General features: G+C 39.6%; 1 protein-coding gene across 2 annotated transcripts in view; it reads left to right on the top strand.

Moving 5' to 3' along the window:
- LOC124157714 overlaps positions 1-23,883 on the top strand; it is a 170,179-nt gene that overhangs the window by 85,089 nt on the left and 61,207 nt on the right. The window lies entirely within an intron of this gene.

The raw sequence follows: 23,883 nt of genomic DNA, 5'->3' as shown, positions 1-23,883 counted from the left end.
CTGTGCGTTTAGTACTACTTGTATCGCAAGGAAAGTGTTCGCACGAGAATGGTTCTATTCGTAGAAGGTTGACTCTGGGCAGTCTTGTCTTCACGCACGCTGAATGAATAATTCCTCCGTCTCTCATGTCCTGAATACCTCTGATGCGTAGAGGCGTTGCCCTACCTCAATGAGTCACCATTTTCATAAAGTAGGCGTCGAAAAATATTCGGGTTCTTAAGAATCTTCTATCCTGGCCGAACTACCTCCCATTTTTTCTTTAAGCTTGGGGAATATGACTTTTATTTTAATTTCAATTTTGTATTTTTATGTTTCACTCTTGCTAATGTCCTTATATTTGCATCAATTTTGCGTAGTTGTCAATTTGTTAGTTTTCTTGCTTTCTTGAAGGAGATAAATTAGTAACTTACTTACTTTCATGTAATTTTCATTCCATGGAAATGCGAGCTTTCATATTATTTATTTTTTCGTCCTTTTCTTCTTTTATTCGAATCCTTTACTAACTAAAACAACTTTTCAAATACTAAGTTTATTTAAAGTCAATGATATCTAAAGATTCCTAAAATGCATATCTTTTGCCCAAGTATATCCGTGTATAAAGTAAAGTGGTAGCTGGATGAAGTCACAATCAAGGCAAAGAATAATAATTTTAGATCACAGTTGGTTTTTTACCGTCCTGAACTGCCGTATTCAGAATTGCCGTAAAATATTTTTCAATTTCTTCAGGCTCCGGCAGTGATTCGTTTCTTATAGGCGTCATTCATTTTAGTGTCAGCAGTTGATTTTGATATTTTTTTTACCAACCTCGATTCAAAAATGATGTTTCACACATGCTTACTTAATGCTCTCCCATTCTGGTTTCGCAATGCGTCGAAAAAACGCGTTTATGCTCGTCGCATGTGATGTTTCATCGTAGTGGATAAAACTTGCAACCCTCAATTAGTACCATAAAATAAATGAAGTTGTTTCTCCCATCTATTCATGTCAACATCTCGTAGCGTAAGGGAACTATTCATTTACTTCGACCATAGAGGCGAAAATTAGACGCTTAGATGACTTGGACTCCTCAAGCTCAATGATGCGTGTCGCCCTCTGAGAATCAATAGGCGTGGCTTGGCGAACGTGCGTATCGAAACCGAGCTGTGAGAGATTTCATTGTGTGCGGGATTTTGATGCGGACGATGGAATGCGTTGCGTGTTTGCTAAGCGAATTCCAAGGAGGGACGTGGATGCTGTATTGCTACTCCCCCTTTCTATTTCTCCGTTTGCATTTTAGGTCGCGCTTAACAGCTGGCACAAAAGGAGAGTGATGATAACAAATTTCGGATGGAACGGTGAATAACATGCGACCTCCTTTGTTCTCTTACCTTCAAGATTTTTGTTTCCAGAGCTTAGATATATACACGCATAGAGACTGCAGGCTACGCCCAGAAAGATTTCACGTCATTATCGTCGATGGTCGTCGTTTGCTTAAGCGTGACCAGCAATGTTGTGGTTGTAGCTCCGATGCTTGTCGTTTCGAATGGATTTATGGGTCGATTACTTTCATGTGTCGCATTCTCGCGAAGGGTATACATTCTCGTAGAGAAGAGGTGGCGTTGTTCGCCCAAGGATGTCTCTCCATCTTCTTCGTCTTCTCGTGGGGGAAGTGTTTCAGGGCAGGTGGGAAGGCGAGGTCTCGACGAAGGTCAATTCGTAGGGTGGTTAGTCCTCGATGTGGAGAGAGTTGGAAAAGGATTGAAAATTTACGAGGGTTAGGGTCAAGTGCAGCGAAAAATGGAGGCAAATCAAGCTTTGTGGAATTAGGTATTAGACGAAAAGATGTATGAGTCGTTCCCATTCATAGTCGTTTTCGAAAACTAGATGCGGTTCTTACGTTGGCTGAGAAGTCGGGGCTGCCTGGAATCGTCCTTCATAGAGGAGGAGACTAACAGCTTGCGTATCGAAAATTTTATTTCCTTAAATTTTCTGTGCGGAAAGCAATCTGGATGAGGTGTCTGCTTGTTAAGCTAAAGGATATGTGATTTTTTCTTGTAGTCATTAGACTTTGTTTGCGAAATGATGCTGTCATAGCCTTCCGAGTAAAATAAAAATTAGAATTTCTGCAAATACCTTTAGAAAGTTTACTTCACAGTCACTCGGTGATTTTTTGTTCCCTTTTCAATACATATATTTATAAGAAAATAATATAGGAAATTTTTATTGACAGCTGTATGATGGTTTTTAAATGGAGATCGGCTGTACTATTTTTCACAGTGAATATTAAGGTGCTGCATTATTTTTAATCGCTTCTATTTTTTATTGCCTCCCTATGCCGTGTTAAAAGTTTATATTTCATGCGAGCAAGAAGACTGCCGTTATCATTTCCGTACCTTGATCGGAACAAAATTAATTTTAAATCTCCTGAATCCCTATTGAAATTACCCTAATAGTTAGAAAGGCTAATCGCTGTAACCTTAACTATTTCATCATTACCATTTTTTATTTAAACATCTTAATATTATAGAAAAAGACTAAATTTTAAAGCATACAATACATACCCGTTACAATAAGTACATCAATGACTTTCAGGAGTGTGCTAGGACTCGTGATCGTTGTTGTGCTCAGGAAAAATGAAAGCATTCTAAGAATTTCGAAGGTCTTGATGATCGAGACAAATGATTCGCTGCTACTTTTTTGATCCAGAACCAAATTCTTCTCGAGGAATCTGGCCATGATATCTTCCTGGTATTGGCAAAGCAACGCACTTCCAGAAAAGCACTTTTATTCAGCAACTTTTATGAGTAAATAGGTAAACCCTGGATAGAAGGGAAATTTTTATTGACGTTTAAATATCACAAGGTTAAAGTCACAGTTAGTAGTTTCGTTTCAATTTCTAATAGGGGAAGTCATCTGAATCCCATTTCCCCCCTTCCGGAAATGAATATGATAGGCCACACTCAACCGTATCATGGCACAACAAGATTGACGTGTGACCGAAGACGTCTTCCTGCTAGTTAATAACCCCGTTTGGTCATTTTAAGGAATGCCTTTACTATTAATGAGCAATCATTCAGAATAATATCGTTTAAGGTAGGTTTTAATGAAATTCGAATTACCCCTTTGATGAAGTAAATATTTTTACGATTACAGTGTACATGTTCTTGAGCCATTTTACATCTTGGGATATTACTGAATGCTTCGTTAATTGGAATCGGGAGGAATGTTATGGAACATTTAAATGATTTCCTCGCTTCATCTCTTGCGTTACCTGGACATAACTCTTTTGCGTCGAAAGGTAGAGAAGAATGATCGCAACAGTTAACCTTGAAGTAAACATTGTACCAACCCACCGAGGCTTATACTCACCCGCTTTTAATAGCTTGTTAGTTATTAATAGCCTCATTCGGAAAATTTTATTGGACCATGGGATCTTAATTCGATTCATGAGTTGTGAAATTTACCATGTTTAGATTTTACGGAGCCGTGATTGTTTCTTACTATGTTCCCCATTGTAAGTAATTCTTTACTTATTTTCAGAAGTTAATTATATCCACTGATAATGCAAATCGAGCAGTGATTCTAACCTGGTTCTATGTAGGAATTTATCATAGGAGTAGGTATATGATATCAGTTCCCTATAATTCACGCATTGCAGACATGCCTCAATTATTGTGAATTGACCTTCAGCAGTCTCTTAAAATGAGTTATCCATTTGTAAAACGTGGCTGATAGGGACTTTTATATTATTAACTTAGTATTATCTGTGAAGCAATCTGCCGATGAAAGTAGTTTTAATAAAGCATACCTACTCTAAATCACCCCGAGCAAACGAATCCTAGTTTGATGATGCGTCTGTTTAACTTGGTAGCAGAGGTGTAAGGGTAAAAGTAGGTAAGCGCCCGTCGGTAGTGGTTTAATGAGCCAATATTTCCTCATTAATATATTTTTATTTCGTCATCAAACGTCGCGCAATGTAAGAATAAGCAACTAAATTATATTTTTTCATTTCCATACAACTAGCAAGACATTTTAAGGCATATTGTCATGAGAAAAGTTATCGGTACTATATTTTGCCTTATATTTTCATTTTGGCTAGAATTACTGAGGTACTTGTTATACTGCCTCTGAAAGAGGAAACTTACATGAAAGATGACGAATCGACGTTACACGAAATTCCCTATGAAAAAAAGTCCGACCTGCAACGTTTACCGCGAAATTCAATCAAAGAAAAATAATTAATGAAGGTGTGAATTATGTTCACCGAAGTTGACGCTTTAAATATGAATTTTCATGATTTGTGTAGGCATGTACCTTCTATACTCGCATATAATAGAGTGGTATTCGTTAACGGAAACGGGAGATGCTTCAACTGCGCAGTGAGGTTATGCAGTGTTATTTAGTGATGGCGCGGCGACAGAAGTCATTCGGGTCACGATCGGCGACCGCCACGGTGTTGAGCCCATGACGACGCATCGTCGTGGGCTGAGCTCCGTGACGGTCAGTCGACGGAGAGCATGAATCACGTGGAGCCGAAGAGTCTTCTCTACAAATCTCACGACTTGGTCCGCTCGAGACCGGAGACATGAATGATACATCCATCCCACTTCCCTCACCAGCTTTTCTTTTTTTTTCCCCTACCACGAGTTACTTCTCATTCAAGCAGTAGGTGTTGACGCCGGAAATACTATGCATTTCAAACCCCATTCTCTCTCTCGCCCACGTTCAAAGGGAGCTAGTTTCCCATTTCTTGAAAGGATGCATCACACCCTCTCGACCCGTCTTTTTCGTGACGCATTTGCTAATTTAAAACTTAGTGAATACTGAATTAATTTTAGGGTGTCTAAGGTAGATCCTTATTATCGTGTGCATGCATATCAATTTTTTATGCTTTCCTCGTTATTTTTAAGTATAAAATATGAGAAATACGGGTGAATGTGCAATATTTCGAGCCTGCCGCTTTAATAGCTGTGAAATTTACTTGATATACTATGAGGAAAAATCCTTTAGGCCGAGAATCAAACCACGCACCTTTGGCTTTCCGGGTTACTGCGCAGATCCCAACGCTATCCAGCTTCCTGATATCCATTTTTTCTCATGGAAATTTACGTAAATACAGGTAAATGTTAACAAGGGTCTTCTGTATTCCTCATTAAAATTTCAAAATGATAAGCTAAGTTTTATGCGAATAATACCGCACTACAAAATGCGGCAAGTCCGGTAATTCGTCTCGGGGAATCATCTATCTTGGTGGAAAGCGTCACTGCAGATTATCTCGATATTCCTTTTTATGTTATCGTGTTGACGTTGAGACACATCTAATTTTCAGAGTATAGTTTGGGATGGATAGAATTGTGGTGTCACCAGGAGACATTTTCATTTTATTTTTGATGTTGAGGAAAAATAGATTTTCTACTAAACTATTTTTTTAACATGCTCTCATGCAGTTTCTGATCCAAGAACAAATCTTTAACGTGGTGGCAACAAAAAATTGGACCTTCAGCTGGTTATGCTATACTGCTTATAAATCTGCTGTATAGAATACGCTAACGTATACTTCGAGTATTTTCCTTTACGTGTCCTTGGGTTTAGTTCTAAGTAACCCGAAGTATCCCGTTCAAATACTCTATACTAAAGATTTATTTTCATAAATGTAGTATTGCTTCTTGCTGTCCTGGTATATGGATATCCAAAGTTTAAACTAATCGCTAATATTTATTTTCGTGTTCTACATTTTCCATCGAGGTAGTACTTCCTATCTTCAGCCTGTACCACATCTTTGTATTTCGGTGCCTTTTCAATGATCCCTTAAAAGTGATGTCTGACCTCACCATATGAGTGACATGAGCGTTGAGAGGGGTCCCTTCCCAAGTGTCACGCTTGAAAATCTTCTTCTGACATAATAAAATAAAATGAGCCATGTAAACATTTGAGACGGTGGACGGTGCAGTGAAAATTGTATAAAAAACGATGGCGAAAGATGGTCTGATTTGTGACGTCTGTTCAGTCTGAAGTTATCATTTTCATGGTCCCTGAAAAGTGTAACGTAAGCGATAGGTGTTACCTGGATGTACTTGGTCTCAATTTTAGATACAAAAAATTAAATAAAAAATATGTAAATCGTAACGCCAAATTGGTAATTTATAAAAATCCTCTGTAATGACACTCGGATAATTTTTTTCTCGGAAGTTTAGTTTTTATGAGAATAAGGGTCCGTGGCATCTCTGATTGTCTACCATAATAAGTACTGGATAAATGGATATCGTTGCTCATATGTTCCCAATAAATATTAATCGTGTTATTCATGCATCTTTCCATTGCAAGATCTCCATTGACTATCCAAGGTATCCATTGTGGCGCAGCACCTTTCTCGCGCACGGCGCCCTCCACGATCGTCGTGAAGGTTGCCTGAAGCAAAAGGACTTGGTAAGCGGTGCACGCGCCACCCTCGGCTAAACAAAAGATGATCGTGCTTGTGTCTGCATCCGAAATGAACTGTTCGCGAGAGCAGAATTGTCTCTTCTTCACTCGGGGGCTGAGTCAGGTGGCAGTGTCCACCCCAAGGTCTCTTGATACTGGCCGCTCAGCTTTGGATAAGGCTTCGTGTTTCGGCGACATCCAAGTTCCAACTACCCGCTTAGACCTGATACGCAATTATACTCTACGGGCACTCGTGCCGCTGCCTCCAATAATGTGTGGCAAAAACAGCGCTCTTACAAAATAACTGCGTCGGTTCACTCGTCATCATACTTATATTTCTTTGTTATTTTAAACATTTTTACGCATTTTGAACATCTGCCGTGTTAATTCTAAATTTTCCCAAGCAGCAGTGCTTTTTAGAACAGAACCTCACTGCAAATCCGGTTGTCAGCATTTTTAGAGGACTTCACCATGATTGAGTTGGATGATAAGCATGTAGTGCCCTTAGTAAGCATGTAGTGCACCTCTGAGTAAACTTCTACAGAGTGCTCAAGGTGGCTGCGTAGTAGCCACCATCTGAGGATATTAGAATTGCAAACTTCAGTATTATCATGGAAATGAAAATAATAGTCAATATATTGCCTACAAATATATTTTATTAAAGTAGTGATATTTATTTTCCCTCTTTTTATAGTGATAGATGTACTAATAAGAATATTTTCGATTTAAATAAACCGTGTGTATCACGGTACCGTCAGCCAATCTTGACGGATGACGAATATGTCGGTTGGGGAGGGGCTAAGGATCTCTTAGTCTTAGAATTGCTTCTTTTCCATCATGGTCTGCTGCGCCGATGCTGAAAATGGCTCTCGTTTGTATTTACTTTAAGGGTTCACCTCACGAGTACTGTAGGTAATTCAGTATCACTCACCGCGCATTTAAACGGGTTTACCAAAGTCGCCGTTCTCGACGTGGACGGTAGAGCGACCCGAATATCAGGGGTAAGTAAACTGTTATTAGGACTGTCGACCGAAATTTATATTCGGTGCGATATTAACTATCAACGTACGTGGTGTATCGATGTGATCAATGCTATTTACTCATTTGTCCCTCTCCTAAGTCGCTATGTCTTTCCCCATCCGACAAAATCGTCATCAGTCAAGATTTGCTGACGATACCGTTTGTTTACACACGGTTAATTTCGATTGAAAATATTCTTTCTATTACATTTAGTATCTCATTCTTGACTTATACAAGACTGACTTGGCCTTCCTCCATATAGTCCTATTGGTCCATCCAATCTGATCTTCGCAGTGGCATATAGGAGCTCCTGGCTCATACTTTACAGTCGAAGGAAAGCCGAAAACGGAATCCAAGGAAAGGTAGTTCTGTTATCTTGCGGCAGTTGAAACGGATACACCTGCGAAATTATCGCTCCCTTTCTCTCTCACTAGCACCGAAGGACGCGTCAAGTCATTACGACAGTGATGGCAGCGGGACTCTCCTTTGTTCAATGCGAGCATAAATCTGCAATGAGAATGGATTATTTCAATGAAGTGATGACGCATCTAATGACCGTAGCGATACAGATAATCGGTGTTCATGTCGCAAAATCGCGTGGCATTACCGCTCTCTTCTCTTTATTCCAGCTCATTGAAAATCAGCGAATGTCCCCAGTTGACGTACATATCTATCCCTGACGAGGACGGTAGTGAAAGAGAAAGTATGGCTTTGATCCAATATTATCAGGTGAATAATTTTGATCAAATAATTTTTGCGTCAAAAGGACGATGTTGGAAAAAAAATGCACGCTTAACTGTAGTTTCGTAATTCAACGCAACATGTGCCATACTCTGTACGAATCCGGTATTTATTTTCAAATCCTACTGAATCGTACCTCCGGTATGAAATCCAACTATATTGTTAATGGTAAAATTTTTCAGATGAATGAAAGCATCCTGGAATGATTCTCTATCGTGTAATTTTGATTCTGACTCGAAATCGGGATTATTATCTCTGTTTTAATTTACTAAATATCAACAACAGGTTAGAGAATTTCTTATCAGGAAAGAATAATTTTCTCAAATGAGTGATTTTTATGGTTGATTTCACTTTTTCAAGGGAGTATTCCGAATTTTGGGAATACTTTGAATGTATCAGTATCCAAGCATTCGTATTCAATTTAGATATCATCAAATATCAAAGCTATCAAACAATGCCTGTATCTCAATTTCTTTCCCAAGCTCTCGCTGTAAAGGAGGGAGTTCGTGAAATGGATGGGCGGTTTGAGGCCTTGGCTACCATTTGGAAACCTCAGAGTATTATCTGTTTGCAATGGTAGCTGAAAATAAGTTCTTTTCATTCCCGGCACTCTAAATATACTTTAGGTTCACCTCACGCCTCGTTTTTGCCCCTCACTCCCACCTCATCTAACTCCTCCGTTCGTCTACGTGTCTGTATAGCTTTACAAAATCGTAGTTCCCATTGAGAGTCGTTGTTCTTCAAAGTGCGTTACTGACCACGGTGACTTTGTCTCCTTAACTGACGTCACTCTGACGTGGACGTTATATTTGGAAACGTTTCCTGTTATAGATAATAGTGAAAGTAATTTATTCCTGCAAGTTATCTTATTTCTTCATTTCTTTTGCTCTAATTGCATCACGGTTTTAAATGCAGCAGAAGTGGGCATTAAATTTTTACTGCTTCCTCGTCATGAATTCCCTTGAATTTTACAGTTTCCCTGTCACGAATTGCCTCACACTACGCAATTCATGGACGACCGATGACTGAACACTCCTTAAAATATAGTCATTAGATAGTATATTTATGCATCATCGGCATGGAATTATTCTGTCGTGGGGAGCATGATCCAGGCTTTAGAGCCTAATGTGTCCTAAACTCGAGTGGCGATGTGTTTTATATTATTGGAAATTTTATTCATTCTTTAATATGGGTCCGTATTATTCAACTGTGTGGAATTACCAGAGAACCCCAAGGTCAAATGGACTAGAGGATTTGAGATTTTAAATTAGGTCGAGTTCGCATTACTTTTCCTTTTCAAAGTGAAGGGTTGTTGTTACTGCTGCGAACCGTAGGCAGTTCTCCGGTGACTGAACCGTTGAATGCTTTCTCCGGAGGCTTCCGGTACTACCGTTGGAGGTCGGGCGCCAGTCGAAGGTGAGGTATGCGCATATCTTCTTATGTGTTCAGAAAAAAATAAGTATATACTTACACATCGAAGAATATATTTTTATAAAGACACATTTCCGAAATCCACCATTCACGTATTCAAAAATTACTGCAAAATGTAACTCTCACCATTTTCAATGATCTATAAAAACTCAATACTACTTATAACATCTCTCTTTTTCATTAAAAAGTATAAGCAATGCAAAAATTATAAATTATACTCACTTATTTCTTTTTATCATCTCCATTTTCTTTGTACGTATACGTGTTACAAAAGCATTCGGTCATTATATGATTCAACACATCGCAGAGGATAGCTATTTTAAGCAATGGCAAAAGTTTTAGCCTAGCATTATCGGTCACCAGTGAATGATGCTCATAATGGATTTTATGGTTCATTGGTTATATGGTAAGAATAAAATCTCGCTTATTAGAAATCGTCAATCTTGAGTAATCGGTAGCTCCGATTGAATGAGCGGAAAACACTCACTCCGAATACCTCCGCTCCGTACTCAGCACTACTATGGAGAAAATTAGTCTTGGTGAAAAAGTCCTCACCGTTGGCCATTAAAAATCTTCAGTCATCTCAGAAGATAGCACAGGAATTTGCGAAATCTGCGATTGCTATCACGACGTTTTCAGATGTCCATCTTTCTGGTTTCGAGTTGTTGTAGTCCTTGAGAGGTCAGTAACTCTCGTGATGTTGTTATCACCTTGAGAACAATGGAATGGCCTCTCGCTGTGTTTCTGTTGATCCCTAGTGGAATGGTCCGAACCACCGTAATAGCTGACGGACCTTTTTCTCTAAGGAATGTGTTCGTTTCGGGCAAATTATTTGCAGGTGTTTTTGTCATTCTTCCTTTGGCTTCTCTGTGAAGCGGCTTCAAAGTATATTTATATGCATTTCCAAAAGCTGCTTCAATGGTCGTATGATAGGAAGTGATGAGACACCAGCCGCTAATCTGTAAGAGAATACAAAAAGAATTTGGTGCGCTTTGTGAGAGAAATGGTTACTGAGTTTAACCTAGTTTTTATCAAAGTCATTCATATTTCATGTGAATAAGTAATTCCGAAGAGCATTAAAGGGCAAATTTCGTCGATGGAATTCTTTGAATTTGTTGTCGAAAGATATCTCCATGCTTTCGAGCGTATTACCTCGTCGTTGTTGTTAGTGGCAAAAGTTTCGCTCTAACCCTGTTAGCGTTATCAGGTGGAAGTGCCACCGGTGAGAAATGGTCGTCTTATCTAGGTCGGTGTTGCTGCCTGATTGGTTCGTCATTTTCCTTAGTTGGCGCCAATTTTCTCCAGTAAGCAAAAATAGTTCGTAAGGACATTTCTGCACGAAATATACTAGAAAATTAACCAGGTGATATATAACTTTTGGTTGAACTCCGTGCGTGATTCGATATCTCGACAGTTTATCCAATTAGTCTCTGGAGTCTTTGGTGCTGTAAAGACATCTGTTGGTAAATAAGCGAAAATTTTGTCACTAAAACGACGACGTGGTGGAATACGTAAGCCTAGATAAATTATATTCGTGGTACTGTGGAAGCTTTTCCCTTAACACAAGAATATTTTTTTTATTTCAATTTCATTGCAAAAAATTAATTTTTTGTAAAGTTTAAGACAAAATTTACAGTTATATTCTTTAGTCTTTGTCGTAGGAGTTGAAGTAATAAAAACTAAGTTTGTCCACGTGAAGATTTATTATTACCGACCATTGTTACTTTAGAGCGTAACATTATCAAGGGTATCGTGACATTATTAACACTGTAACGAAACCATGGTCGGTCATAATAAATCATCATGTGGAAAAAGACAAGTTTTTATTTCTTCAACTCCCATGATAAAGGATTTTCACCAATTCCAGTGCCACGGGGAAAACTTGGTAAGCCATTGAAACCAAATTTTACAGGGGAGTAATTTTGAACTTCAACGACTTATCAACTATGTAGAGTACGTGTATATACATACTACCTCTATGGTAAAGGTTTGACGATTTTTGATCAGTCGTTTGAGTTTTAAAATTGCTCCCCTGTTAAATTTGGTTCCGATGACTTACCAAATTTTTCCCCGTGACCGTCGAATTGACGCCCGCTACTACTAATTATAATTAATTATACTCTTTGAAGTCTTTAATTTGATAACAGTAGTGTAGTCACATGGATAATAAAGTGTTAGGCTAAGCTTTCGGCTTCTCCGTAGACTCGTTAAGTGTTCTCTTGACTTCCTTTGGGGAGCTGTGAGAGAGCATTCGCAAGCCCTCGGGGCCACTCTTAGTCTGATCGCGAGAAAGTCCCGCAGCGGTGTGGTCGCTGGGATGGAGCGAGGGGCGGGGAGGGGGGTTGTCAGGAGGAGACTTGAGACACCCGATCGCGCACGGCGAGTGATTTTCTCACGGTAGCCCGCGCTCGGATTGCTACAGCGTGGCGGCGGGCGCTAGCGGACAGGCACGGCGGGTTGGACGAACAAGTTGTTGAGGGTGGGGAGGGTCAAAGGGGAAGGGTTGTGACCGAGGAATCCACGTCTGCTGCGTATGAGAAAATTGTTCTTGCCATAGCGATCCAAAAGGCGAATAAGGTCACGGGCGTTGGGTAACCGCGCGCCGAATATTTTCTTTTTTTGCGTGCATCTGATGCAAAGTGGTCATCGAGCAGGTGCAAGGCTCTCATCTTTGAGCTCAGAAAGCACTGATTTGTTTCCATCGGTTATGAAATTGCTTTATCCTTTCATTTTTCGTGGCTCTCTTTCAGATTTTTAAGTTTTATCCAGCATTAATCATTCTCTGAGATACAAAGTTTGCTCTTTTGAAGGATTTATAGTTTGCCCGGATATTAGAAATGCTGCTATCCAGCAGGAAAGCCGAGCTTCTTTTGCTTTCCTGAATTTCGTACTGATTTCTCAATAGCAAGTGTCTTCACTAAGTTTTGTTAATTGTAGATCCCTTAATTCCTTATCCCTCCCTTACTTCCCGGATTCATCCCGGAGGTTGGTTTGGATATGTGAGGTCAGAGCTCAACCTGCACTAAACCACAGATGCGTGAAATTCACAAATTAAGATCCGCATTGGAGGGTATATACGGTGTGGCGGTACTATTGACTTGTCTTTTCTTAGACCTTAAGATCACGGGGAAGTCGATGAAAGGTGTTCGATGCAAGACCCTTCATAGTTGACCTTATTCCTTCGTATCGCAAATGATTTTTCTCTAAATCTTCTTATTACTATGAACGTGGAGATAGTTACCGGTTTCCGTAACGGTTAGAATCCCTTGAATGAAACCTTCCTTAAAATCCTTAATGAATATCCACCGGATCCCTCGATTTTCAGAACAATCGCCATTTCTCATATTTTCTCCCTATTATTTCCTTTAAACCCCTCCTAGATTCATGTAATGATCTTCTGCTATCTAGTCCTCTCCGTCTATCTGTCGATAGCATTTTGAATGACCTCCTCCCCTCCGGGTTGAGTACCTCATCTCCCAGTGGTCAGTGTTTTAATTTTATCACGTCGTTTTAAGGGATTTTATGTTTTAAAATCTATTTTACCGTATGCGTTTACAATTATCACAGCGTATAAGAAAGGAGGTATTGATTTAAGCCATGGGAGTGATGTAAAAATTTTTCAATTTTTTAATATAAAATTCTCAATCTCAAATTCAAAATAAAAGATTCTCATCCTCTCTTACCAACGAAGCATGTTTTCGCCAGAGTAAACTGTACTACATTTCATGAAGCCAACTTCTCATAAATTTTATAATTCTATCATTTGGTTTGTGTGCGCAAGTGTTTCCTTATGATCTATAATCGCCCTTTTCCGTTCCGTGAGCGAAGCACACCGTCGGCATCCCTTGTTCTCTTCGGATAGCGGTGTGTTTTCTAATACATTGGGCGGAATGTAAGGAGAAGAATAAATGTGAGGAAAGCTGACGGTCTACGTGAGGTAATTTACATCAGCAATGCGACTCGCAAGCCAATACCGTGGTTCATCCAAGAAAATGTAGTTCTTCGAGAAACGAAATTTTTTATACGAGCGATTTTTTTATCATTCGCAGGCCTTCGGTAATCACAGCTTGATTAATTTTTCTTCCTCACTTATGCTGTGTTACTCTCGGCTGACAGCTGGTCCCCAATTAATGCGTCCTTATCAATGCCTGTTGTATAATTCTCATATTTCTTTACGTTTTTGGTGACTATTGTCCTTTTAGAACCATTTCCTATTAATTCTCACCGTAGCTTAAGTGAGCTCGGAAAATGTATGAGCTATTTTCTTGATTGCTAATTCGAGTTTTTTCGACTCTTGGCAATCTACATGTGTATTTTTTCTAAATACTTCTCTAATTTAAGCTAAAGTTTCCGTTTTAACTGTCATTCGAGTACAAATATGATGTTTATGGCCCTGTTTTTACAATGTTGCACTTTCTTTTGAGTTGTTATTAATTGGTGATAATGATTGGACGGATATCTCTCTTTCGTAAGGTCATTAATTCGATTAACATGTGCGACGTTTTCATTTATGACTTTTAGTCATCAATTATCGACGGTGAAAGTTTTCTGACGCGAATTAAGTAATGTCGTGAATACGAGTTCCGCATCCGTAGAATGAAGTATCGGGAGAGGAAGTGAAAATATTTCGAGAAACTCGCCGACTACTGATTTGGAATTCACTGAAAGTGGCCACCGTCGTAGGCGACTCCAGTCCGCATTTGTCCCAAGTCACTTGTCTTCTCACTCTCACTTTTTCAAACTCACATCTGATCGAGCGAAAGTGCTTTCACCTGTAATAGGCTGTTCATAAATATGAGGACGATGAAAGTTAAGCGTTTCCAAAAGCCCAATGGGCCCGATGCCTCGAATTTAGGTGGTTGAATGTCCTACTCGCTCCGGAAGTTGGTCCGGAAGGTGGTCTAAATTACAGAAATTAGGTGCGGAATAATCTTAGTTATCGACAATAGTTAAGATGAAGTCCTTACCGTTCGTAGAGCTCCTTAATCTCCCGATAGAAATGTCTTTTATTTTAGGCTGAATACCTGATTGTGTATGTGAGCTGCGTTAAATCCTGTCATGCTGAGTGTACAATTTAAAGTGAGTCGATTTTTTTACTCCGCGTATATGTTTATTAATTGCCAAGGTATTACTTTTTCTATCAGGCTCCTTGATTGTGGACAATTTCATCTTTGTTTCACAATACCATCTGTGAGACTTTAGGTTCCAGCTGCGTAATTTATTTGCCAGTCTTGATTTCGCGGCCATTGCAGGAGGCAACCTTAAACTCCTAAGAGATGCGTCCTGCAAGGGCCTCGAAAGCTTGAATGACAACGAAAACTACGCAGCTGGAAACGAAGTTTTAACACGTGAAAGATCACGCTGCGAAAAACTACGCGCCAAATTTACCTTTGTTGCCCTCAAGGCGATTTATTGAGATAATATTCTGGATTTCTTTTCGCTATTTTTTGTTGTTGATTGCGCGCTCTTAAAAACCCAGTGTCACATCAGGCAGTCCCTGAATCAGCTTAATTCCCGTAATCCGCAGACATTGTGGAGCGTAGTGGCAATAAGTAGGCATCCATCACATGCCGGTGTTTTCTAATCGTTAGCTTTCAAAGCCACTATCAGTGCGGCCAACGTTTACAGCGCCGTTAGAAGTGCTATTCGGACATATTGAGGGCAAGGCACGCACGCAGAGTGAATCACGGCCGTGTTTGCTACCACGAGGAGAGCCATGTCCTACGCGCCACCTGAAGGGGCGGGGCTGGGCGAAAAAGAAATGCAGAGAGGCTGGCGGGCGACCTCCACAAGGCCCACGCGAATCCATCGCCGCTCCCGGAGTGGAATGCGCCAGTCAGCTGTCGCGGATGTTAGGGCAGGGAAATGATTGCACAGCCAATTTAAGCTGGTTTCTTTACTTCGCCGAACTCTTGTTTTGCGAACGAGCGTTTTCATGTCCTGTTTCAGATATTTACCGTAATACTTTCGCGTGATCTGTGTATCGGCTCTTGCATAGTCAGTGGTATTCACGCAATGATGTCTCCACTTCTTTAAAATTCTCAATGATAGTGAGGCAGCTGTTGCTGCTTGTGGGTGCTCGCATTCTTTTCTCAACTGCCTTTTCTTGCCATACACATGAAATGATCATAAGAAACACATGTAAGTATTCTGTCCATTTTTTAATGTGATATCTTCACAATTATAGTACTTATTTTCAATTTTTTTAAATTATTTTAAAGCTTTGAATTGAAGATTGACATAATTTCAATCGGTCGTATTGTCATTTTGTGAACTCTTCTTCAGAATTTCGTGAGCCATTTCGAAACTTAGGCTCTTTTCTTGTTTGTGCAGAATATGCCTCGACTTGTCGGATTTTCATTGAATTGGATATCTTTTAGTTACGAGAGTTCATTTTTTCTGGAAATGGACATATTATTATCATTATTATCTCCAGCAGATGTTTACGTTTAATACTGAACCGAAATAATTTGTAAAATAACTTGTAGATGTGCTCAAACTGATTTATAACTTGAAGGGGTTGAATTCTGAGGGAATATCTTTCCCACCCTTGTCCTACCTCGCTTTTCTCCGGGAGTTTAATTCGAGAATCACGAACTCGGCCGTAAAACCCTTCAGCTTCTCCACTTCACGTTCCTCAGATAAATAAAGCAATTTTCAACATTGCCGCTCGCGAGGAATGCGATCAGGCGTTCTTCCCTCTGATAAAAACAATCGTGCCCTCTCCCCGTCGCTCGCTCTCGCAGCGGGGCCCTGCATCATTCTTCCTCCTTTTTTTCACCTTCCACTTACCAAATGGGCGTGGACACGATGGAAGGTTTCACCGGCACTCGGGCCGGTCCGTTCTGACGGCAACATGCGTTCGGGTTGGATGTTTTTAGGATGAGGTGGTGTGGGAAAGAAATTACAAGCAACGGTGGTTCGGTATTTGGCATTGCGGACGCTCAAGCGGTCTGCGAGATTGCATTGCCCCGAGCAGGAATGTACCAAATGTAGTCCAGAACACATATGCGAGTACCCATATCAGGCGCGAATATTGGGGAGGGGCCCAGAAGGCCTGAATCCCGCGCGAAATGGAAAAAAATAATTAATCTGAATAAATATAGACATAGTGCGTGCGTGATAAAATAGTGATACAAATTTAATACTTTTTTAAAGAAATAGTAGGTAGGTACTTCAAGAATGAACCGAATAATTATTTATTTTTAATTACTTTCTGAATTTAGCTACCAAAAACTAATGTAAAACATATATTGTGATTACTTATAATTAGTTTTACCTCTCCCCCCCCTCAAAAAAAATATTTTCTATATTCGTCACCTACCCATATGATACTCGTACCCAGGCGAATGCGTGAATATCCAGACGAGGAGGTAAATACCGTGAAACCTGCCTTAAGCGGCCACCGAACGGGTTGAAAGAAAGTGGCCAGTTAAGGATATAGTATAGGTGAGAGTTGTCTGGAAATGGTAAGAATGGAATGAGCCATTAATTACTTACAACTGGTATGATTATGTGGCTGGAGTTTTAAAAATTTAATTACACGCGTGAATGTCACTGCTGGGAATACTAATTAAGCTACACTGGTTGCAAGCCGCTGCTGTGTTTCTTATCGTTACAGCATTTTGGAAAGTAGACTTACTTAATGAGAAGAAAGAAGCACTACTAATGATATTCCAAAGTATTTAGTGCTACTGTGGTGTGATATTCCAAAGTAAAGGTTGGGGTCTGGTCTGTGAAGGATTGGCCATTGGCCGAAAAAAAGAGAGGGAATCTTGTCGCCCATTCGATTAATATGTTCGGTTCTAGGGAAAAGTGGCCGACTATAGAGGTGGTCGTTTGGGGAGGTGTACTCTACCTCCCAACCTGAGATTGGTACTCAAAGGCATGGATACTCTGTAAGCACTCTGTCACCTCGAAAATATAGTAAGAGTGTCTTCATTAATATTGACGCTAACCCAGGTACTCATCTGGATATTAGAATGCCCAGATGGATGCATGGGTACTGAAGTACCCACGTAACTACTCGGTACCCATATAATTTCTTAAATGTTCCAAATATATTTTATTGCAGGCATTCTATGCTGGGCTCTAAAGTATGTCTCGATACTCAAGTATCTAAGGTAAAATCTATAATGTAAATAAGATCAATACCATTCTTCGTCTCGAGCGTGACTACGTGGAATCATTGGGTACTTTTACTTAACATAATGAAATGAAAACAATGTAATTCCGCATCAATTTACGGTTATAGTATGAAATTTAGGTGGAATTACAAAGATTTTTACATTAAATCGTTAAAATCGGTATCGTAGGCAGTTCGTGTGTAATCGAGAACCTATCTGTATACCTGATCACATATCTGATCTGTGCCATTCGGGTAGTATTGATACCATTACTAGAGTACATTTGGGGCACTCCAAGGAGTGTTGGGCTGGAGGCTGGAAGAAGGACTGGCGGTGGATGGGGTGGGGTATTTATGGGGCGTGGAGGAGAAAAGAGAGATTTCGCATTCCCCCCGCCGAGCAACTGAGGAGAAAGTCAGACTCGAGAAGAATGCGGACGTCAAAATTAGCAAGGGAGGCGGACGATGTTCTTATGGTCGGTATCCCGCAGAAGTGTGAGGAATGAGGAGAGGTTGGGTTAAAGGAGTCGGAGATGAGAGAGTACGAAATAAGAAACAGGTGGAGCTCCACGTGTGTGGACCTTCTGGTTGGCCATCGGCGGTATTCGGCAACACTGATTCCTCGTAAGGCCGTCGACAGTCATTTATCCTACTAAGCGCGATGTCAGTATAGATTTTATCAAAATTCGTCCGCAAGAAATATTGTGTTGCGTAAGGAAAAAATAAAAGAATAATGGTGAGATAGAAGCAGGATTCTATGATGTGAAATAATTTTATATCCAATTTTGGGGTGGAAAACATCGTGATTCGACAGTTGAAAAACCAGTCTATTGCCAATATCTTCGAACGAAATTAATATAGTTTGATATTTTTCATAGCTGTCTCTTGTGGCAATAATCAGTTCATAAATGATTCTTTGAATCATCAAGTCTCCCATTAAGATGCTCGATACGTGCACTTGCCAATTTTTATCATAAACATTCTATTTTGAGTACTTATTTTAATTTAAACTTTTTAAATGGATTGAAACGTATTTAAAAAGGTTTAATTAATATTATTTGGAATTTTTTGTGGCTGTGAATTCCGCGGTGGCCGTTTTAAGGTAATCTCGGCCGTCGACGATTGTGAAGCGAAATATGACAAGTTAAATTTGACATACGGAGAGTGAATGGGAAATCTAAAGCTCGGTTTCTCATACTATTATCTATTTAGCCTAAGTGATTTTTTCATGTATTACTCATATCCAAAGGAAAATACAATTCTACATTCATTTCTCGCACGCCAGTTTAGAATTCTTCATGAATTTTTCTAGTCGGAATCAATAATGCGCAATCCCGAAATTGGTTCCGAAGTTAATTTTATGTTTACTCTTTTACTGTTGGTAAAATGTTCCCGCGCATTGTTCCTCTTTTTTATGCCGTCAGTATTTTTAGTTACTCATATATATCACGCGTCAATGTGTTTATATATTTTTGAACTACTGCCTCTCCTAAGTGAAATTTAGGCACGTTTTCAACGTAAAGCGAATATAGAAATCGCATAATTTTCGAAACATTTTCATATCACTTCCCGTCGTGTTCGATACATTTATTACCCCGAAGAGCTTCACATTATCCATACGAGTCTTCCTGTGTTCGTACTAGCCCGCGCTCATAAGCCATTTGGGATTAAATATATCTTCTTCAGTGTATTATGCTGTTTTTGAGGCGATTGTTAGATATTTTCGCGAATTTTTATGCGAACATTTGTAACAATGTGTGGAGAAATGACGATATGAAAGGTATGTTAATTTACGCTGTAGGGTGTACGTGTTAAAATTTTCTTGAATGGCTGAGATGGGAGAGGTATTGACCTTTCCCCATCCCTGCATCTCCGCGAGTCGTGTTGCCATCGGATCGACCACGCCCCCACACCAATGCAGTCTCTGACCGTCCCTCGCCTTTGGCTTGCGGGTGATCAGCGGCCGACGAGCTGTAGCGTGGATGGGCGTTACGGAGAGGTGGCGGCGAGTGTTAAGATGAAAAGCACTTCGTGGGAGAAAGGAAACAAACGCCCTCGTTTTTCAATTGCAAAACAGTGCCGAAAAAGGCGTATAGAATGTGAAGCCGTGTTGATACCTTTCTGTTTCCATCGTCCATTTGTGCCGACGTCTTCATTTTTCCCACCTTACTACCTTTTTTGTTCGATAGAGCCTTGTGCTTTCGTGATATTTGATATGTTATATGCCAAATGGGTGATTTGGTGTTGTAAATTTGGTAATCAATGTCTTTATACCGCCTTTCGCTTGGTAAACTTCTATGTACTTGCCACCATGATGAGTTCATGTTTTGACAGGTTTTGCGTGCCCCGTAACGGTTACCAATCATGAAAGTATCTTGATGGATTTTAGGCGATTTTATAATCGATTACGAAAAGGCTTTTTTTTCTCTGATAAATAATTTGCGAAAAACGTAATTACGTTTCGTCATTTTGAGAAGAACATTATCGTGTCTCCCCATGCCTAATGATTTTTTCCGCGGTAGTTTTTGCGTTTACTGTTTTTATATGAAGCCAAGAAAATGGTCAAACAGGCAATTAATAGAGTTTAAATGATACGAATGTAGAATTTGTGGAACCTCGTTGATTCGTGATAAGTCCTACGGATACCTGGTATTGATAGTTTTGGTCTTATTACGCTCTGGCCTGTTTGGCTCTAACCTCAAATCGTTGCCATATCTCCTCGAATATGTCAAGATGTATGTCTTCGCTCTTTTTTTGATATCCACTCTGTTTCCTGTGTGTTTTCATTTTTTCACAGTAGCACTCTCAAGAGTTCGCTAGCGTGGGAATATGCCTTATTTCCGAGGAGGCATTTTCAGCGAAAATCTTTCAAAATGATGTTAAAACTCAGTTACATACCAGGGATATTAGATGCTGTTGTGCCTTCACTGCAAATGGAAAGTGGTGTAGCTAACATCATGTTGTAAAATGTGTGCAAAAAATTTATTTCACGTTGATATCCTATTACACTCGGACTAAAGTTTTAAGTTGGAAAATACAGCATTTCATTCAGTCCCCAGAAATGAGTTTTATAAAAAGTTTTTTCCAGTAATTTTAAGCATGTTCCCTAATTAAACCATAAGCGTACTTTTTATCATAATATGTGTCCTTAGGTTCAATATGTAATTTCGACGAAAAAAGTCATTTTAGGTATAAATAAAGTCTCCTTTGTTGCCTCACAAATTTTATTATCACTGTGGTTTTCGTTATTACTGAGTACATGTGTATGTATGAAAATGAAACTTCAGCACCTCAAAAAATAGTGTATTTTTTATCTGCCATTTCAAAAATCGGATTTATTTATTTTCAGTTTTTAAGACTTTGAATTTTATATTAAATTGTAGCTGTTTTAGGAGATAATCTTGGGTTGAAAACTTTTACTACAATTTGAAACGAATACTTGAATACCTACAGGTATTATTAAAAAAAGTATAAGAATAAAAAAGAAAACAAATGAATTTTTAAAAAAACTTTTTTATTCCATTTTAGTATTATAATACGGGAATAGTTGTTCCAAAAAGCATCCTTTATCCTTCCTATGTCACAGTTTATGCTGGACAAAAAAATGATTCTTCTTCCTTGCTCTTTCTATTAGGCAGACGAAATTTGTTCTTAAGGCTTTATGATTGAGACTTCTATTGAACGCCTACTCATTGCGTGAATTCCCACTGCTTATTTTTTTCACGGAGTGCTTTCTCAATGAAATATTCCACTGAAAGAAAGGCGTGTCCCCCTGATTTTCGTGGTGGCCGATTGACATAAAGGAGTGCTGGATAACCTTTAGAATCAGTACTATTTATTTCCGCTTGTCATATTCTGGTGGTATTCTTCATTGTTGGAAATAAAACAGCTTTTCGCTGTCTTTCTTGAATTAGATTCGGATGATTGCGTTTTTTACCAAGCGGTTTAAAAAGCTTTATTTTTTGTCGCCTATTTCTCTCAATCTTGCTTTTGTCATATCTCATTTTGCTCAATGTCCGTCAACGGAACTTTTGAGCAACGGATTCTCTTGATAATGATGGTTTTCCTGTAGCTGCGTTCCCTTGCCGCCATTATTAGGCTTTGTCCGTTTTTTGCTACAGAATTCTGAAAAGGATGTATTGACTTGACCATTCCAAATATCTTTTAGCAGTGACACGTTTTCATTTCTATCGGCTTTCGTAAAATGATTCGATCTGTTACAAAAGGAAACAGTTCAGGGGATGGAAGTGGTGACAGACCATGCCCATTTTTTCCTTCTTTCAGGCTCGATTACTTATTTTCAATCCGTTTCATGTTTTTTTCTGTCCTTTTTATATCTACGGTAGTAGTTACACTACGGGGATGTTTGATGCTATTTTCCCTGTTGCTCGTTCGCTGCAAACTGAAAGTGGTCTAGAAAACCTCACATTATAAAAATGGAAGGATGAAAGAAGAATCTACAGGTAAGTATCGTTTCTCGTTGAAAACCTATTGTAACCAGGCTAAAATACTACATTAGATGATTATACAGTATTTCTTTAATCCCACAAAAATGACCTTATAAAGTGATTTTTTCCATTAATTTTAAGCACATTCCCCAATAAAACTGTATCCGTACTTTTTATGACAGTGTACGTCCCTTATCATATTATAGGGTTCTGTACTTAATTTCGGCGAAACAAGCCCTTTTATGTTTACGATATTCCCTTTTGCTACCGAACAGATATTATTCTCTCAGTGATTTTTGTTATTTCTGAGAACATATGTAATGTATATGAAAAGGAAACTTCCTCACCTCAAATAATAGTGTCTTTTTATCTTCCATTTTTTAAATTCAGAGAAAAATAATTTTAATTTTTTATGTCTTCTTATTATATTGTAGCAATTCCTTTGGAAAGAGGGATTCTTTGCTAGTGAAGTACGAAACCTTTGCCTTTTTGCCTATAATGTCCATCGCTCTGTTGGTAGTAGGTATGGCACCCTTTTTTGAGCACTTTCCCACTGTTGTGCGTTAACTTCTCCCCTAAAATATGAGTAAATAATGCGACCACCTCTTCGCATTTAAGTCTTACAATTCGAACGCTATGTCGCCCTTGGTGCGCCATGAAAGGAAATGAACTTAAATTGGACTTCATATATTAGATATAATTCGTTTATTGACCCACTTTTATACCAATTTGAAAATATCGTTATTGGTGGTGAATGCAAATATATGTACTGATTCTCCTCCGACCAAGTTGTAAATCATACCAATAATACGATCGTTCCGCCAGTTGCCTACTGTCGCTACCTTGTTTTTCATGAACTATGGCCCTTAGGCATAAGTACCTCCTACATATCTGAAATTTTTTGTCCTCGCATGTGTCTTACAAATCGTACACATGAGATCCGCCCGTGCTGCGTCTTAAAGGTCTCCTTGACGGGCACAATCAGTCATGCAAAAACGCATCCGTCGGCCCCTTTCCTCCCCCTACACGGAGCCATTCTCCCAGGTCGGGCCAGCGAGGGTGGGGTACCTCGCCGTAGGGGTTGGGGGTAATACCAAATGTCACTCCTCGAATTTGCAGCTAACCTTGGAGTGGGTGGGTGCCTTCGTGGGTGGAGTGCTGATGGTGTTGGCCTCTGGGCGGAAGGGAAGTAGAAGGCGCGTTCCTTTTAGAGGAGGTGGGCAATGAGGCATCCCCGTGGGGGGGGGGTGACTGTTGGACTGTGGCGTGCTTTGAATGAGAGACGAGGGAGGAGCACGTCAACCCTTCGCGCTATGAGCATGCCTGTCGCGACGAACGATCGGCATCTCTTGTACCCAGTCGCCACAGTGAAGGTGGCCGGGGTCACAGAAATGATATTTTTGGCATTTTTCCACCTTTATTTTCTTACATTTTTTCCTCCTTTCCTGTTGGTGTCCTCTTTCTTAAATGTGATAAGTCATCCTCTTATTTTTGTGTAGGCTTTCCCGGTGTGATAAAGATTCAGTGGAGATGTTTATGGGATATTCACCGCGTATGTCCATCTTCGTAAACTACTGTTAAGCTGGCATTACAGCTCGCTTTTCAGGTCAATGAAGTGCGGAGAAATGGTTTCGACCGCCTTTATACACATCCGTCGAAGTCAGGCCTCTTCTCTAATGAACCGTCTTATTTTGCTTAACTTCTTCTTTCTCTCAACAA

Source organism: Ischnura elegans, chromosome 4 (assembly GCF_921293095.1).
Source record: "Ischnura elegans chromosome 4, ioIscEleg1.1, whole genome shotgun sequence".
NCBI lineage: Eukaryota > Metazoa > Arthropoda > Insecta > Odonata > Coenagrionidae > Ischnura > Ischnura elegans.
This window is presented reverse-complemented; position numbering and strand designations above follow the sequence as displayed.